Genomic DNA, 18,569 nt, shown 5'->3' with positions numbered 1-18,569 from the left:
GCTTATTGAGATAAGTCAGATGACTTGGCTTCTGGTAGTGGAAACAAACTAATAAATAAATAAATAAATTACTGCACTTCACAGAACATTCATAAAGAAGTTAACTCTTAACTTCATGTCAAATAGACATAGTTTTGTTAAGCACACTATAAGGAAGTCTTTCTATATTAATCAACACCTCATTAGACCTATGTAAATCAAATGGCCAAAGAAAACATGAAAATATACCAAATCAGAAAATCATTTAACAAACTTTATGCCCAAATCTGTGCCTTAAGAGGCAAGAGCTTGATTTCAAGGAAAAGCTATGGGCAAAAAATGACACTTTATCTCAATTTTGAGTGTGCATGTCCAGCGGAGGGCAAGGAGTAATCCTATGTGGATTTGGGAGCCAAAATAAATGCCTTCATACCCAACTTTGGCAATCATGAACATTGCCAAATCTTGCAAATATGACAACTAATGTGAGAAAATGGCTGCTTTTTCACCATGAAGATGTTTACTATAAATTTAGCGAATTTAGTAATCTTGTGAAGTTTTTTCCTTTAAATACCCATTTGTTTGATATTTAATGAGTCAGTCCTAAAACTGGTCTTCAACACAAACCTTTACAATAAACTACTTTCCTAAATGCTTATTTACCTTACTAGTTGAGTGGTATTATGAAAAGGACCTTTCCAAATTACTTTTTAAATGCATTTAAATTCTAGCTCCAGAAATCAAGAGTATTATTTTCCATAAACATCCCTGCATTGCAGGGCTCCCTGCACTTAGTTGCTTCTTCATAAATATTCATGAATGACTAATTGATTCACCAATTGATTAAAGCTAGAGATACGTGTGAGGCACAGATGCTAAACATTTTATATATCTAATCATACTTAACCCTCACAACGCTACCATGTAGGTGGCAATCCCATTTTAAAGATAAAGAATACTGGCCGAGCGAGGTGGCTCATGCCTATAATCGAAGCACTTTGGGAGGTTGAGGTTAGGAGTTGAAGACCAGCCTGGCCAATGTGGTGAAACCCTGTCTCCACTAAAAAAAATTAGCTGGGCGTGACAGCAAACACCTGTAATCCTAGCTACTCAGAAGGCTGAGGGAGGAGAATCACTTGAACCCAGGAGGCAGAGGTTGCAGTGAGCCACAATTGTGCCACTGCACTCCAGTCTGGCAGACAGAGCAAGATTCTGTCAAATAAATAAATAAATAAATGTTAAAGAATACTGAGAGGAGACACTAATTGCCCAGGTCCCTCTGTCAAATAAATGTATGTATGGATGTATGGATATATGTATTTTAAAGAATACTGAGAAGAGACACTAACTGCCCAGTTTCCAACACAGAACTACTGTACTGTTCTTTCCACTTCACTGTATAACTAACTGATTGTAGGAAAATCCTTTGTCTTTTCTTTTGTTCTTTCTTCATTTATTTATTTACTTTTTTTTTTTTTTTTTTTTTGAGACGGAGTTTTGCTCTTGTTACCCAGGCTGGAGTGCAATGGCGCGATCTCGGCTCACCGCAACCTCCGCCTCCTGGGTTCAGGCAATTCTCCTGCCTCAGCCTCCTGAGTAGCTGGGATTACAGGCATGCACCACCATGCCCAGCTAATTTTTTGTATTTTTAGTAGAGACAGGGTTTCACCATGTTGACCAGGATGGTCTCGATCTCTTGACCTCGTGATCCACCCGCCTCGGCCTCCCAAAGTGCTGGGATTACAGGCTTGAGCCACCGCGCCCGGCCTATTTATTTACTTTTATCTTTCAACATTTAAATCATTTATAATAAGTTTGGTGGGAGAAGAGAATTATACAAACCTAAAATACAAAATAATTATAACATTTCATCTTTTCCTCAAACCCTCATTAATTTATATACATAGGTTCTTCGCAGTCATAGTTTAGAAACTTTTTATTAATAAGCAAGCAAAGGCACTTCCTTGTTTTCTTAATTTTCTTCTAGTTCTTAATAGATGACATTATTTTTTTTTTCCTAAAACTGACTATTTACAATTTTTCATATGTAAAGTGGCTGTCAAATCTTCCCACATGACAATTTATCATGTGGGTATTTGCCATTTGAGTAAATTACATGTTTGATTTAAAAAAATAAAAAGCTCTGACATCTACAGATAATGAGTTAAATGAAAGAATTAAAATATCTTACTCCCTTTTTTTTTTTTTACCTCCACCTAAAACAAAGGAATTCTATTATTCCAATAAGCTAATATTTACTGAATATTAAGGTAGGCATGGTGGAAAGCAAGCTATGTCAGAAAGCAATCTTATACTTTTAATAGTGGTCTTAATATACCTTATCAGAAAGAATTTGTCTTAAAAAAATTATCTAATACATCAATATGATATGATTCTTAACCCCAGGAAGCTTATAAAGTACTACACAAATAACTATAAACATAAAAGTGGAAATGAATAAATGCCTTTAATAATATATAAAGTAAAGCAAAGAGAAATTAGAGAATTTCCAGCAGAGAGTAGCAGCATGCTTTATTAGGCATATTTTGTCGGTGCCATGGCAACTATTACTTTTATTCACAAAAAACAAGGATTTGTATCAGAGAGTTATTAAGAGTTCTCCTAACACACTACCTTCCTTTCTGGTCTCTGAGATTTTGAACATACTATTTGTTCCCTTTACTAGTATTATGTTTCTAATTCATCCCTTAAAATACAACTCCTGTAAAATCTCCTTGATCTCCTTCTAAAAGTCTTTCTGTACCCTACAAAAGTATCTGTTGGTTTACTTGTCATATTCACATGATCTCAAAAGAACAAGTATTCTACAGAAAACTACTTTTAGCTATTTACTTATTAATCAGGTAAGTTTTGCTATATGCAGAGAATTTACAACCACAATCTTTATACCTGTGTATATTACAAGGCCCTTAGAAATCACATTTCTGGCCAGGTACCTGTAATCCCAACACTTTGGGAGGCCAAGAGGGGAGGATTGCTTGAGCCCAGTAGTTCAAGATCAGCCTAGGCAACATGGCAAGACCCCATCTCCATTAAAAAAAAAAAAAAGAAGAAGAAGAAGAAGAGAAAAAATTACTAAACTGGCTCGGCATGGTGGCATGTGCCTATAGTCCAAGCTGCCCAGGAGGCTGAGTCAGGAGGATTCTTTGAGCCCAGGAGATCAAGGTTACAGTGAGCCATAATCACACCACTGCACTCCAGCCTGAGTGACAGAGTAAGACCTTTGTCTCAATTAAAAAGAAAAAAAAAGTCACATTTTCTACCATGGAAATTGTATATTTTATACATATAAACAGAGAAAAAATCATCTGGATAAAATAACGCAAATATAAATTATTCAAACAATTGTCATTCAATTCATCTACAGTCCTTTTAAATTAAGTAAGTTAACTTGTATGGTTCAAAACTACTACACTCAGTTTTAAAAATTAGAAATTCCAATTCTTGCAAAACTAATCATAAGTTAATGTTTTCAACAGCAAGCAGAAAGGGGAAGAATTCTATAAATATTTATAATAACTGGGACCCCAGCCACAAATCATGAACTCAAAACCCCCAAAATACCATTTCAATGGAAGATATACAGAGTTATATTATAACTGAACCTAAATCTTAAAACAGAAAAATAGTTTTTAGTATCGAATTATGAAGTACTTTGGGACCACTTCTCCCAATTCCATATAGCAGAAAATGCTATTCATTAATATCCATTTCTCTTTTATAAAATTCTCTAGTTTCAGCTAAGTATGATTATCCAGCTAGATATATTTCCCAGACTTCCTTTCCCAGCTAAATATGTCCCAGTGACTAAATGATCACATATAAACCATGAGTCAAAGTGCTAGGTGCCACTTCCATATCATGCTCTCAAAAGAATGAGTATGCACTCCCATTGTTCTTTCTCCCTTGCCTCTAGCTAGTAAAACTAGGGAGTGATCATGTTTCACCTAGCTATGGAAGCCATATGTTAAGGCAAAACCACTTATAAACTCTAAACAGTCTTACTTGGTATGAGAAAACACATGTATCATCTTTAAACAGGAATGAAGTCTCCTATACTGTGGCAGCTTAGTTTTTACTCTAATCGAATTCACTTCTGACATTTACCACCTAAAAGGAAATGAAAGAGTTCAAAAGTGGTCCCTCTTCTCCCTTCCATGCTTTTTCCCATTTCTTCCTTTCCTCTGACATTCTACCTAATAAAAGTAACAGGGCAGATAAACATCTAACGCTTCAAAGCCTTAGCTGGGAATAAGTTGCAGTAGTCAATCACTCTTGATTTTCCATCACACTCTTTCTCCTGGTCCTCAAAACAGCAGATTCCCTTTCCATCTTCTAGTTTTACCCTTCTACCAAATGGTATGCATTATCATTGAGAATTATTGAACCAAAGAGAGCTCCTTCTATAGCTTTAACAATTCTGAGGATAACTATTCTAACATACAAATCAAATTTCTTATTAGAGTGTTAAAGTGCCAAGGGTAAAGCACACATAATTTCTAGGTACCAAGCCAGATAATAGTTACCCAAAATAGCACAGGGCTATACAAACAACGAAGAAAAGGGGAAAGGACCATATGTAATAAGCCATTATGGCATTACTACCTCACATCACCATCATACAAAGGGGTCCTCTCTCCTAAATACAGCTAGTTAGTACCAGTTATTAGATATAAAAGAACACAAAATGTTTCTTATAGTATTCTGGGCAATGGAAAACTGCAGACATGAATAAGTGCATATTTCTGATGGCAAAGTTAATATGCCAAATTCATTTCCAAGATTCTTATATTTATATAGGTCCAATTATAAAGACTCTCAGGAAGGTAATATCAACTGTTCCTTTCCTCTGGCATTTTTTTTTTTTTTTTTTTTGAAATGGCTGAGGTACCTGAGTCATTCTCTTAAAGATTCTAAAATCCAAATGATCAAAATTTAAAACTGAAAACATTCACACCATATAAACAAACACTAGTAGCCCTGATTCTTAACTGAAAATGCTCCCCAGCACTTACTCTCTGTCTCCAGTACATAATGGTTTCCACCATACTAGCAAAATCATCTATAAGTTTAATTTTCCCTGTTTTCAACAAATTAAAATGCCAGGAGAAGCCCCTGGTTTACTATGTGGATGGCAGGACAATCTGAGAAAGAACATGGCAAAGTAATGTTTAAGTAGTCTTGGGCTCTCTAATAAACCATAAAGCCAAAAAAGCAAGAATTTTAAAAGAGAAGTTCCACTAAAGGATAGGTAATTTCTAAGTATTCCAGGAAAGTAGCAAGGACTATGCCTTCCTAAAGCTAATGAATGATATTTGGGTAATCTGTTTAAATATTGTTAAAACATCACCTAATTTTCCAATCAATAATATGCCCCACAACTGTTAGAAACTCAAGGGCAGGAACTTTAATTCTCAAACTTCTTTATACATGCGTCTGCCTTGAAAAACTAGGTATGCAGCCAATGCACAAATTTTCCATAGGCCTCAAAACTTAAAAGAAAAAATTACAATAGAAATCCTTCTAAACTAAATCACACGCTAATTTCCCTTCTCAAATAGGTTAAATATAACAATATTCTCTATGATTCAGAATCATTAATAAAATCGTCAATTAATAATTAACATTCTATAACTACTGATTCACCTATGGGAATACTAATTCCCAAATTAAATAGTCTCATAACTAAGTTTATAAATTCTTGATTCTATAACCCTTCTTTACTATCATGATGCTGGATTTCATTTCTTGCTCCTACCAAAGTGCATTTATCAAGTAGCATTTCTTTCTAATTTTTTATTTCTCATCTGTTATCGTCTAGATACCAAGTATAATAATAAACCAGAGCTAGAAAAAGTTCTCAGCTTTCACAAAAAAGTAAAATATCTAAACTGTTATAAGCAGTGTTGCTTGAAAAAGACCCAAAAACAGGGATTTTTCATTAAAAAAGATAAACTGCTTAAGAAAGGCCAGTAATATCTTAGCATTTCATGTTTCCTAGATTTATTTTCATAAAGCCAACAATATTTTATCATTTGAGTTCTATATTTTCTTGATTTCTTCTTTTCATGCCTCCACTAATTTATAAGTTTAGTTCAATAAAAATGATATTTTGGCAATAAACTGAATCAATTATTTAAATAAAAAGTAGAATTATAGCTGAAATACATCCTTATTAATCGATAATCTTTTCAATGCAACAAGCATAAAAAAGAGATTTAATGAAGAAATTTATTCTAATAATTAGGAAAATATCCTAATAAGAAAATATAATAATTTAATGATACCAAGGAAATCAAAATAAAAAATTTTTATCTTTATTATGAGATTAAGCTCCATCCTGGCCAGAAAAGGAATAAGATATCTTTTCAAATTCCTCCATTAAAAAAATAAATCATCTATGTTTAACAAAAAAGGATTTTGATTTCAAATATTGTACAATACTTTACTTTGCAACTTATTTTTCCCATATCTAACTTCATACTGATACCACTTTTATGTCATCATGTCCTAAGGCAGACTGAAAATATAATCTTATATCCTCTCCTGATTCATCCCTATTAGAATTATAGCTGCATCAAGAAAACATCTTCCTGAAAAGTCATAAATACCACAAATTCTCCCAGAGTTCCTGGAAAATAGTACATTTTGGTAGTCTACAGGAAGTGTGTAATACTCGTGAATTCAAAAACAAAAATGTAAAAGGTTATAAATTCACCCAATGTAAGTTTGGTGGAATTCTAACCAAAACCATTAACTGGCTTTTTTTTTTCTTACTTAACCAAATAAACCTAAAGTTCATCTGCAAAAACAGTCAAAATTAACTAAGAAATTTGTAAAATAGAATTGTGAGTGGGTATTGCATTTTATATAGGATATGGCACTACAAACACATATTTAAATTGTGTACAGTCCTACAGCAAATAAAACAATGCAATAACGCTCTAAGAATAAGGCCCAGATACAGTTGTTGTTAACCTCTGTTTAAACTTTATATTTTCTTTTGAGAAGCTCATAAAAGCTATCACTTTTTCCCCAGAAAAATACACATACGCAGACTCACATAAAATTGTGTGTATCACAGGATCGGTGGAACCCCTATATTTCTAGTATATGAATCAGAATTGTTTGCTCAAATCTAGCTTATAAGTTATGATCAAAATAAGCAACCAAAACAATAAGAAATGGATCAAGTCTATGAAAACTAGGTATCTGGAAAAAATGGAAACTAGTAACTTATCTTAATACACAATATGTCAAAATGCAGATATATCCACATATATGTAAAAGTATTTTTTAAAAGTTTATGGAATAAGGCTGTACATGGGGCTCACTCCTGTAATCCCAGCACCGTGGGAGGCCGAGACAGGCAGATCACCTGAGGTCAGGAGTTTGAGACCAGCATGGCCAAAAGGGAGAAACGCTGTCTCTACTGAAAACAGGGCATGGTGGTGCACGCCTGTAATCCCAGCTACTTGGGAGGCTGAGGGAAGAAAATCGCTGGAACCCAGGAGGCAGAGGTTGCAGTGAGCTAAGATCACACCACTGCACTCCAGCCTGGGAGACTGAGTTAAGGCTCTGCCTCAGGGCCGGGCGCGGTGGCTCAAGCCTGTAATCCCAGCACTTTGGGAGGCTGAGGCGGGTGGATCACGAGGTCAAGAGATCGAGACCATCCTGGTCAACATGGTGAAACCCCGTCTCTACTAAAAATACAAAAAATTAGCTGGGCATGGTGGCACGTGCCTGTAATCCCAGCTACTCAGGAGGCTGAGGCAGGAGAATTGCCTGAACCCAGGAGGCGGAGGTTGCGGTGAGCCGAGATCGCGCCATTGCACTCCAGCCTGGGTAGCAAGGGTGAAACTCCGTCTCAAAAAAAAAAAGACTCTGCCTCAAAGAATAAAATAAAATAAAATATGAACATATAATTCACCTCACAACAGGTAGTATTTTCTAGACAGACAAGTACTGTAGAAATCACAAATGAAGGCCAGGCATAGTGGCTCACGGTGGATTAGAGAGCCACCATACCTGGCCTTCCTTTGTGATTTCTCAGCACTTTGGGACACTGAGGCAGGCGGATCACCTGAGGTTGGGAGTTCGAGACCAGGCTGACCAACATGGAGAAACCTGATCTCTACTAAAAATACAAAATTAGCTGGATATGGTGACACATGCCTGTAATCCCAGCTATTCGGGAGATTGAGGCAGGACAATTACTTGAAGCGGGGGGCGGAGGATACAGTGAGAGGAGATCACGCCATTGTATAAGCATGGAACTCCGTCACACACAAAAAAAAAAATAACAAAAGAAAAAGGCAGTACAGCAGGCTGGGCATGGTGGCTCATGCCTGTAATCTTAGCACTATGGGAGGCTGAGGTGGAAAGCTCTCTTGACTCCTGGGGTTCAAGACCAGCCTGGGCAACATAATGAGACTTTGTCTATTTAAAAACAACAACAACAAAAACAAAATTTAGCCGGGCATGATAGCCTGGAACAGTAGTCTCAGTTACTCCAGAGGCAGGAAAATCGCTTGAGCCTGGGAGGTCAAGGCTGCAGCGGACAAAGATCACTGCCACTGCACTTTAGCATGTACAGCAGAGCAAGATCCTATCTCCAAAAAAAAAAAAAGGGCAGTACATTTTACAATGTGAAACTTCTTAACGTATAAAACCATAAACCATTTAAAAGTTAATTTTAAAATTACTGTGACAAATATTAAAAGCTAAGGAGCCCAAATCCATAAGTAGCTGTTACTAACAAGTAAGAAAAACAGTTAACGCTCACCATAGAAACCACACAAAAAGTCAAACAGCTAATGCACAGAAAATGAAAACATGCCTATATAAAACACTAATTAAACTTCACTAGTTATCAAAAAAAGTTCATGAGCTACTATTTTTAACCCATCTAATTGATGGTGGTATTCAATACGATAAAAAATGCTTTTCAAAAAGCTATCAATTTTGCAAATTGCTTTAAAAGTCCTTTGAAACAGTAATTTCAAAGAAATATTCTGAGATATAGGTCATGACAATACAAGAATGTTCACTGTAGCACTATTTTTAATATAATAAAGAAATGAGCAACAAAGAAAACAGGAAACAAAAAAATGAAAGGTTTAATAAGTCACAGTACATTCTTCTTAGAGATAACAATAATACGTAACTATTTAAAAACGTGTTTAAAAAGAATATTGATCACGTGGGATATTATAACAGAGTATCATGTAACCATTAAAAACATATTTTAGAAGAATAATGAAATGGGAAAATACTCGATACTAAATTAAAATTGCAGAAATGAAATTATGTTACTAATGAAAAACTAATAAACATTTATAGATGGCTGAACTATGGAAAAGTGAAGTCACAAATCACCAATACCTTTAGAGTGGTTATTTCTAAGCATTGTAAATTAATTTTCAATATTTTCTAAATGTTCTATAATGAATAAATTTTTAAAAAATTAAATACATTTATCACATATGCAAATCCTAATTTAAAAAAAAAAACACTTCTAATTGTTTAATAATTCAAAACTGTCTTTTCCATACAAGATTTTTAATTTACAAAACTGCAAAGATTTTAAATAACTTTAGTAACTTGCATTCATTCATGGAGTAACCTAGTCTTAATATTTATATATGTTGGATATGTGTCAAAATTTAGTGGCATGATAACCACCAAACTAAAATTTTAAAATATACTTGTTATCGACAAGTACTAATGAATAAGCAGTTGGTGTTCAGGAAATTAATGTTATTAAGTTTATATGGTCATATCTGCCTTGTAAGGAACATGACAGCAAAATTATCCTATCAATAAAGATGTTCTTCATATTCAAGAGTGTTTTCAAATACCTCTTACTATCTTCAATATTAACCTAAGAAGCAATCATCTGTATATTCAAATGAAAACATACGTTTAAATATATACACCAAAGTATTTCATTTTTCTGGAAATGTAAAATGTACCATGCCCCAAGATCAAAGTTCTTTTGTTAATCTAAATATTTATGTGTATTTTCAACTCTAAAATGCCTGAAATAGCATGCAAAAGAAAGGGGCTGCTCCCAGAAACATAAAAGCGAGAAAATTACACAACTGCCCTCTAAATATACTTCTGTGTAGAAGACCTCAGAGATTCAAGAATTACATCAGGGCAAATAAAGATTCTGCTGAGAAAAACAGAAGAATATTTCCTAACTCCATTCTATCTCATATGTGACGTCATTTAAAAATCCACCAACCAAAAGTATTACTTTCAATTACATCTAGTTAATATTTACTAATGGTATTTGTTTTAGGCAATAAAAATGTCCCTAAATTAACCGAGATTATAAAGCAAGAGGCACTTCTCTTCATTTGACAGGAGACTGATTCAAACTTAAGAGTTATAACCAACCAAGAAACCAGCTGTTGTATATATGAACCACAGATGAAGTCTATGGAAAACACTGGAAAGTTTTTTTGCCTAGGAAGAAAGAATTTGCACAACGAGAGAATCATATCAAATCTTATATAACTTCCCCCAGATGTGTTACATAAGATTTAAATATAGTTGACACGACCATTTTAAAATGAAATAATCAGTAGCATATTTATAATTACCTTCCCTAAAAAACTGTTAAAACCAGGAGCACGTTTAGCATTAAAAAAATCGAACACAATTGTATCTTACACACATAGTATATAGTACAGTGTTTAAAAGAAAAAAACCAGATTTTTTTTTTAATTAATGGTCCACTTTCCTAAAAGAGGCCTCAGTGTAATGGATGTTCTTTCTAGAACTCTTCATCAGAAGAATTTATCAAATGTTATAACTACATACCATGGCAAACAAAAATGCTAAGAAAATTGAGTTGATTAATTTAACAGTGACAATAATTATCTAGCTGAAGCAGTAATGAACAAGTCACCTAAAGAACTTAAAGCATGTAAAATTCAAAGGCCCAGAGACATACAAACTGATTAAAATTAAAATTTCATTTACTTAGGATCAAATATTTTAAGACAAAATAATCCTCAGATTGAGATTTCATTTTCGATTATACTGTAATTTCTTCCACTATCCCCTCTCCCCCAATATTTCCAAAACTAAAGTTGTTTCTGTTTTGTAAACATTCCACACATCCATAACAGAATGGGTAAAAATGGGGTTAAAAATACATTTACAAATATGCAGTTCAAATAAATGCACTTCCTGCGAGAACACCACTAGGTGCTGATCTTTACCACCCTAAATTTAAACCTGAATCCAGCAATACTTTAAAACTGAAATTATAATCAAGAACCACAAATGACAATCATTTTTACAGAAAATTAAGTCCACAGCGTCTCAAAAAATCAAAAACAGAGAAGAGCTTGAGGTCAGCCCAGGAGTACAACGTTAGAGGAATGTTTTTCTTGAAAAATGTGAGAATTTGAGCCTGACACAAAGAAACCCCTCAAGAACGAGGAAAATTAAATCTAGAACCCAAATGGCGTCCAACAAGAACATTAGATCTTGAAAATGAATATTGCGCTTGCGCAGCCACCGCCCCACCAGCTGCACAACTGCAGCTAGAGCCCGACCCCGCAAGATCACGTGCTCCCATGCAGCGCCGCCCGCAGCTCCGCAACCGCGCAGGCGCAAACACAACTCCCGCAGCCGCCATAATGCGGTCTTGACTCTTCAGAAATACAATAGTAATTTAAGAAAATGTGGTTTTAACAGCCTCTGGGATTCACATATACCTTTTGGGGCGGAAGCTGAGGGAGGGGGAACCAAGTTCCTTCCTACAGAGCCGTCCGGCGTAGCCGTCCCCGACGTTGCCGCCTCAGCTTTTCGCGCGCTTCTGTCGCCGCGCCGCCGCTGCCACCGCCGCCGCCTCCGCAGATTCAAAAACAAACCCGCTTCTCCCTTGCACGCGCCGGGGCCGTTATGCAAATTAATGTAGGCGGGGCTCCAGGCTCGCGATATGTACCCCGCCCACTGCGCTATCAGCCAATAAGCTCAAGGACTAGGCATTCCCCATGCAAATCTCTGGTTTTTTATTTGAATGAGGGACATTGGCCCCGCCTCCTGCGTGGAAAAGAGAAGGAAGCCCGAGGTGGTGGCGCTGCGTCTCTCAGTTGCAGTGTGAAGTGTGTTTTTTGAGTGGAGCTTCTTCAATCAATAAGTAGCACTTTGTGAGCGCCCTCTATGAGGCTTAAAAAAGAAAGAAGGAAGGAGGTAAGGGAGAGTTAAAGAGCAGAGGGAAAGATTTTCAAAAAACCCAGGAGTATGTTGATTTATTCATCATTTATGTTTTAAATTCACAAAATGTACTTTGAATTGTATTAATAATGAGGAGTGAAAAAAACATTTTCTTTCAGTTGCTCGTTAACAGAGAAAACACTTTTTGTACTCTCTCACCAGAAGTTGTATTGATCCAATTCATTCAGTTTTACGCTGGGAGTCAGCCTTTAATGAATTCCACAGAAGTAGTGGACAAGTCGCTGCCTTACTGGTTAAGAGAACTGGGTTCAAGTCCAACTGCTGCGGCTTCCTTGCAAGTTCCTTGGAATAAGTGTGTTACTTAGTTTTCTCACCTGTATAATGGCAATGATGACTATAGTTGAATTAGGTTGGAAGCACTAAATGATAGTATAAATGTACATATGTTTTGCAAAGCAGTAAGAGCCTGAAAAAATATTAGATGGTAGAGTGTGGTTATTGTTTTTTAATGTAACTTCTGCTTATATTAATGTATTGGTTCAGTATTTATTTAGCAATCACTGTGTTGTAGATTGTTAGGTGCCTTTCCTAAAGAAATCTGTTCTCTAGTAGAGAAGACAGAAAAGTGAACAGGAAATTTTTGTAAGTAATAAGAAATTAGAATTGGGTTGTTAATACTTATTTTTATAATTGGAACCGTTCAACTTACTTAAAATATAAGGTGGCCTTAAGAAGTATCACCTAATCCAGACCTAGAGAATCAGAAAAGCTTTTCTAGAAGAGGTCATCTCTATCATGAGAAATGATTTAACAAATTTCTTGCCTAAAAATTGGACCTTATTGGGAGGGCAATGAGGAAGCATTTAAAAGGTTTTAAGTCAGGATATAACACAATTAAATTTGCATTACTTAATCACTAAATGTTGTAAAGTCCTTAGCACAGTACTTAGTATATACTCAATAAATTATAGATGCTCAATTGTAATAATTATAATTTTCATAGTACATAGGTGCTCAGTTATAAATAAATGCTCAGAAAATTATATTGATATTAAATGTGATACTCTATAATAATAAGAGAAATTAGATTGGAATAATAGAGTCCATTGTGTTTCTCTTTGTCTCTGTAAGCATATAAAAAATGATCATTTTTATAACAGTCTATTTTTTGTAGACAAAGTCTCAGCCTGGCACAGTGGCTACACCTATAATCCCAACACTTTGGGAAGCCAAGGCGGGCGGATCACCTGAGGTCGGGAGTTCGAGACCAGCCTGACCAACATGGAGAAACCCCATCTCCACTAAAAATACAAAATTAGCCAGATGTGGTGGCAGATGCCTGTAATCCCAGCTAGTTGAGAGCTGGGGCAGGAGAATAGCTTGAACCTGGGAGGCAGAGGCTGTGGTGAGCTGAGATCAAACCGTTGCACTCCAGCCTTGGCAACAGAGTGAAGCTCTGTCTCAAAAAAAAAAGAGTATTTGGCCTCAAGTAATCCACCCACCTCAGCCTCCTGAAGTGCTGGAATTACAGGGGTGAGCCACCACGCCTGGCCTATGATAGTCTATTCTTAATCTTCTATGCTAGAAGCAAATGGAAAACTAATTCAGCATAACCACGGATTTATCAATTTTCGTAGATATGCTCATATTCTACACTTGTCTCCTGAAGATTCCAACTAGATAATTTTATTGGATTTGAATCTCCACAAATATCCTCAACCACAGTTACAGTCTTTTCAGCCATGCTACCCGATGGTTAACTTAATCAACTATTCATTTGTTCAACAAGTACAATATTTATAATGTCTCACAAACTATTCTACGCATTGGAGATGCCCAAAGAAAATAACACTGCTTCTAATGGGGAAAGAGTCATAAATACAAATAAACATTATGAGATCATTAATATTTTGGAGGTATGTCTTAAGCATAAAAAATTCTAAAATGAGAGAACCTAAATCTTCCTCATGGTATATGGGGAAACTTCACAGAGGAAGTGATACTTGACCTGACTCATAATATAGAACTTAAAAGTGGCTGTCAGACTAGGTACAAAAGAAAGAATTCAAGTTAGAAAAAAACGGAAACTACAAAGACAATGAAGAATGAAAAAAGCTTGATTTAGACTTCTAGGTAGGACAATATTCAAAATATTTATCAATCCCTATATCACTAACCAATTAGAATGGAAGCAGGCTTGAAGACCAACCTATGCTACGTTGTCAAGTGTTCATCCTTTAGTTATAAGATCCTGAAGAGGTCCAGAGGCTCTCCCACAGGGGACTGAGCCTGACTGAATGGTAGGAAGAGTGATGGGTGGGGCAGCTACTTACCAGTTAGTACAAAAGGATTTCCATATTTTATCTACCATTATGTTTTTATTGGTATATATAGGCTAAAATGATACAGGCTAAATATCATTTTCCTAGGAAAAAGTGCTGAAGTAAAGCAAGATCATAGAACTTCTCTCACAAGAAAAAAAATAACTAAAATAAAATAATAAATATAAACCAATACATTTCAGTTGTAGCAACTGAACAAGGAAAACAGAACTTTTGAAAAACAGCATAAACTCCAAAAAGCAGTCACTGAAGTGGAAAACTGAAGTTTCTAGGTACAAAATAATAAAACAGAAATCTTAATCTAGTGCTTTTAGGCTCTGAAGGCTTACTACCTGAATTGAATCTTGACTCTACTTCTTACTCGTTTAATGTCTTGAAATTCTCTATGCAAATGTTTCCCAGTCCATAAAATGGAGATAAAAATATGCCTCCCAGGCTCAGCTCATGCCTGTAATCCCAGCACTTTGGGAAGCCAAGGCAGGTGGATCACTTGAGTCTGGGAGTTCCAGACCAGCCTGAGCAACATGGCGAAACCAGTCTCTACAAAAAATACAAAAATTAGGCTGGGCGCAGTGACTCATGCCTGTGATCCCAGCATATTGGGAGGCCCAGGTAGGTGGATCACTTGAGGTCAGGTCTTCAAAACCAGCCAGGCCAACATGGTGAAACATCATCTCTACTAAAAATACAAAAGTTAGCCAGGTGTGGTGATGCACGCCTGTAATTCCAGCTACTTGGAAGGCTGAGGCAGGAGAATCACTTGAACCCAGGAGCCAGAGGTTTCAGTGAGCCAAGATGGCGGGTCAGGAGGTTGGACCATAGGTATATCTTCTGCTCAGGGTCTCACAAGGCTGCATTCAAGGTGTTAGCTGGGCTGTATTTTCATCTAGGGGCTTGATTGAAGAAAAATCTAAGTTCATTCAGTTTGTTGGTAGCTTTTATTTCCTCAGGACTGTATAACTGGGGGACCGAGCCTTTTTTTTTTTTTTTTTTCCCCCGCTGTTGGTTGTCTGGAGCCTGCTCTCAGGTCCTAGAGGTCACCCAAAGACCCTACAGGTCGCTTGTGATAATGTTCCACATGGTCATCTTCAACATAGCTGCTTTCCTCATCAAGCCAGCAAGGAAAAGTTCTCTCCTCAGGGAGGATCCCGCTTCCTTTCAAAGGGCTTTTACCAGATTAAGTCAGGTCTACCCAGGATAATATCTCTTTTGGTTAAGCCAAAATCAGTTTATTTGGTTCTTTATTACATCTGCAAAATTCTTGGCTAGAAGCAAGTTACAGGTCTTGTCCTCTTTCCAACCTGAGCGATAGAGACTCAGCATCAAAAATAAATAAATAAATAAATAAGCCCAGTGAGGTGGTGCATGCTTGTGGTCTCAGCTACTTGAGAGGCTGAGGTAGGAGGATCACTTGAGCCAGGAGGTGAAAGTTGCAGTGAGCTAAGATTGCTCCACTGTACTCCAGCTTGGGTGATAAAGTGAGATTGTCTCCAAAATAAAAATAAAAACTTTATGGCCAGACGGTGGCTCATGCCTGTAATCCCAGCACTTTGGGAGGCCAAGGTGGGTGACTCACAAGGTCAGAAGTTCTAGACCAGCCTGACCAACATGGTGAAACCCTGTCTCTACTAAAAATACAAAAAATTAGCTGGGCATGGTGGCGGGTGCCTGTAATAACAGCTACTCAGGAGGCTGAGGCAGAAGAATCACTTGAACCCAGGAGGCAGAAGTTGCAGTGAGCTAAGATCATGCCATTGTACTCTAGCCCAAGCAACAGAGTGAGACTCCATCTCAAAAAAAAAATAATTATGTATATCTCTCTCTCTGAACATTTAAGGTTATTTTGAAGATTAAATTCTGGTAAAATGCTTGGAGTAATACTAGATATATATAGTGATGGCCCAATAAATATTATCTAAGAGTAATAGTAACCATAGTACTTGTAGGAATAGTACTAATACATAGTTCAACTTGAACAGTTTCTATCAGCACTCCCCACACTCCCATTAAGAGAGAAGGTGAATCAACAACAACCTGATAATTTTTTTTATTGTCCTCCAACTTGAAGAGAAGTTGAATGATGTGTTAAATAGGCAGATTTGGAAAAAAATTAAGAACCTTGAAAATAGGAAGATGACCTCCATGATCCTCACCTTCTGGTGTTTACACTCTCTATAATCCTCTTCCCTTGAGTGAGGACAAGACCTTTAACTTGCTTCTAGCCAAGAATTTTGCAGATGTAATAAAGAACCAAATAAACTGATTTTGGGTTAATCAAAAGAGATATTATCCTGGGTAGACCTGACTTAATCTGGTAAAAGCCCTTTGAAAGGAAGCGGGATCCTCCCTGAGGAGAGAACTTTTCCTTGCTGGCTTGATGAGGAAAGCAGCTATGTTGAAGATGACCATGTGGAACATTATCACAAGCGACCTGTAGGGTCTTTGGGTGACCTCTAGGACCTGAGAGCAGGCTCCAGACAACCACCAGCGGGGGAAAAAAAAAAAAAAAAAAAAAGGCTCGGTCCCCCCGTTATACAGTCCTGAGGAAATAAAAGCTACCAACAAACTGAATGAACTTAGATTTTTCTTTAATCAAGCCCCTAGATGAAAATACAGCCCAGCTAACACCTTGAATGCAGCCTTGTGAGACCCTGAGCAGAAGATATACCTATGGCCCAACCTCCTGACCCACAAATGCTGTGAGATTATAAATATGTATTGTTATGTAACTTAGTTTGTAGTGATGTGTTAACCAGCAATAAAAAAAACTAATACAGAAAGTAATTAGAGAGGGGAAAGGGCATCATAACCATCTTCCAGCATATATAGGCTACCTAAATAGGTGAAATGGTTCCTATTAGAAGATATTGAACTAGCAATTATTGAAAAGGATAGAACTGGTATTGTAGTTTTACCTAGGTAAGAGGAATCTGTGTCCTGGTCCCCACAAAAGAAATTTTAAAATGAGCAGCTGCCTAAGATGGCCAAGGAATGAGAAAAAAAAGGAGTTCCCACAATGCAAAGCTCTTCAGGGCAGAGCCAGGATACCAGGCGAGAATCTGGACCTTTTTTTTTCTTTTTTTTTTTTAAGAGATGGAGTTTTGCCATGTTGCCCAGGCTAGTCTTGAACTCCTGAGCTCAAGTGATCCTCCTGCCTCCCAAAGTGCTGGGATTGTAGACATGAGCCATCATGACTCTGGACTTTTGAGTTAGTGTTGGAACTAATTAAGACTTTGAGGTGATTAGGGTGGAATGAATATATTTTGCATGTGAAAACATAAATTTGGGTGGCCAAGGACAGAATGTTATAATTTGAATATGTCCCCCAAATTTCATATTCAGTGTTGGAAACTTAATCCCCAGTGCAACAATGTTGACAGGTGAGAACTTCAAGAAGTGATTAGGTCAGAAGGGGCTCTGCCCTTATAAATGAATTAATGCTGTTATCTCGGGAGTTGTTTGGCTCTTTTAATAGAAGGCTCCTGATTAAAAAAAAAAAAAAAAAAAAGTTTGACCTCTTTCTCTCTCAGTATGCACATGTGCATATGATCTCTTCTCCCACCTTCCACCATGGAATGATGCAGCAAGAAGGCCCTTGCCAAATGTGGGCCCTCAACCTTAGACTTCGCGGCCTTCAGATCTGCAAGAAATAAATCTGTTCTTTATAAATTACTGCCTGCCAGGTATCCTGTTATAGCAGCACAAAATGGACTAAGACACAGGGATTTCAATTGACTTGTTTTGTTGAAGATTTGAGGGAGTTATTATTTCTCATTTTCTTGCTTTGATTAGTGATTAATTTTCCATTAAATAAAAATTGTATAATATCCTTTTCACAGATTTTATGTGGTTAGTGCTTGAGAGAGTCCACTTTTATTCTTTACAGTTTTTGTTTTCGTGTTGTTTTTGTTTTTGTCTTGCAATAGAGTCTTCCTCTGTCACCCAGGCTGGAGTGCAGTGGCCCAATCTCAACTTTTTAGGTGTGAGACACCACACCTAGCCCTGCAGCTGCTCTTGGTTGGGGGCCAT

The 18,569-nt window shown here is 36.7% G+C and overlaps 1 protein-coding gene across 2 annotated transcripts in view; it reads right to left on the bottom strand.

The window, feature by feature from the left end:
- Positions 1-11,926, bottom strand: part of ATF7IP (activating transcription factor 7 interacting protein) — a 126,982-nt gene extending 115,056 nt beyond the window's left edge. For both annotated transcript variants that reach the window (XM_032253702.1, XM_032253707.1), the window contains exon 1: positions 11,736-11,926. The gene's annotated coding sequence lies outside the window, so the exon portion shown is untranslated. The remainder of the gene's footprint in view (positions 1-11,735) is intronic.
- Between the last annotated feature and the right edge of the window lie 6,643 nt (positions 11,927-18,569).

This window comes from Sapajus apella, unplaced genomic scaffold, assembly GCF_009761245.1.
Source record: "Sapajus apella isolate SASKATOON/1434 unplaced genomic scaffold, GSC_monkey_1.0 scaffold84, whole genome shotgun sequence".
Classification (NCBI taxonomy): domain Eukaryota; kingdom Metazoa; phylum Chordata; class Mammalia; order Primates; family Cebidae; genus Sapajus; species Sapajus apella.
This window is presented reverse-complemented; position numbering and strand designations above follow the sequence as displayed.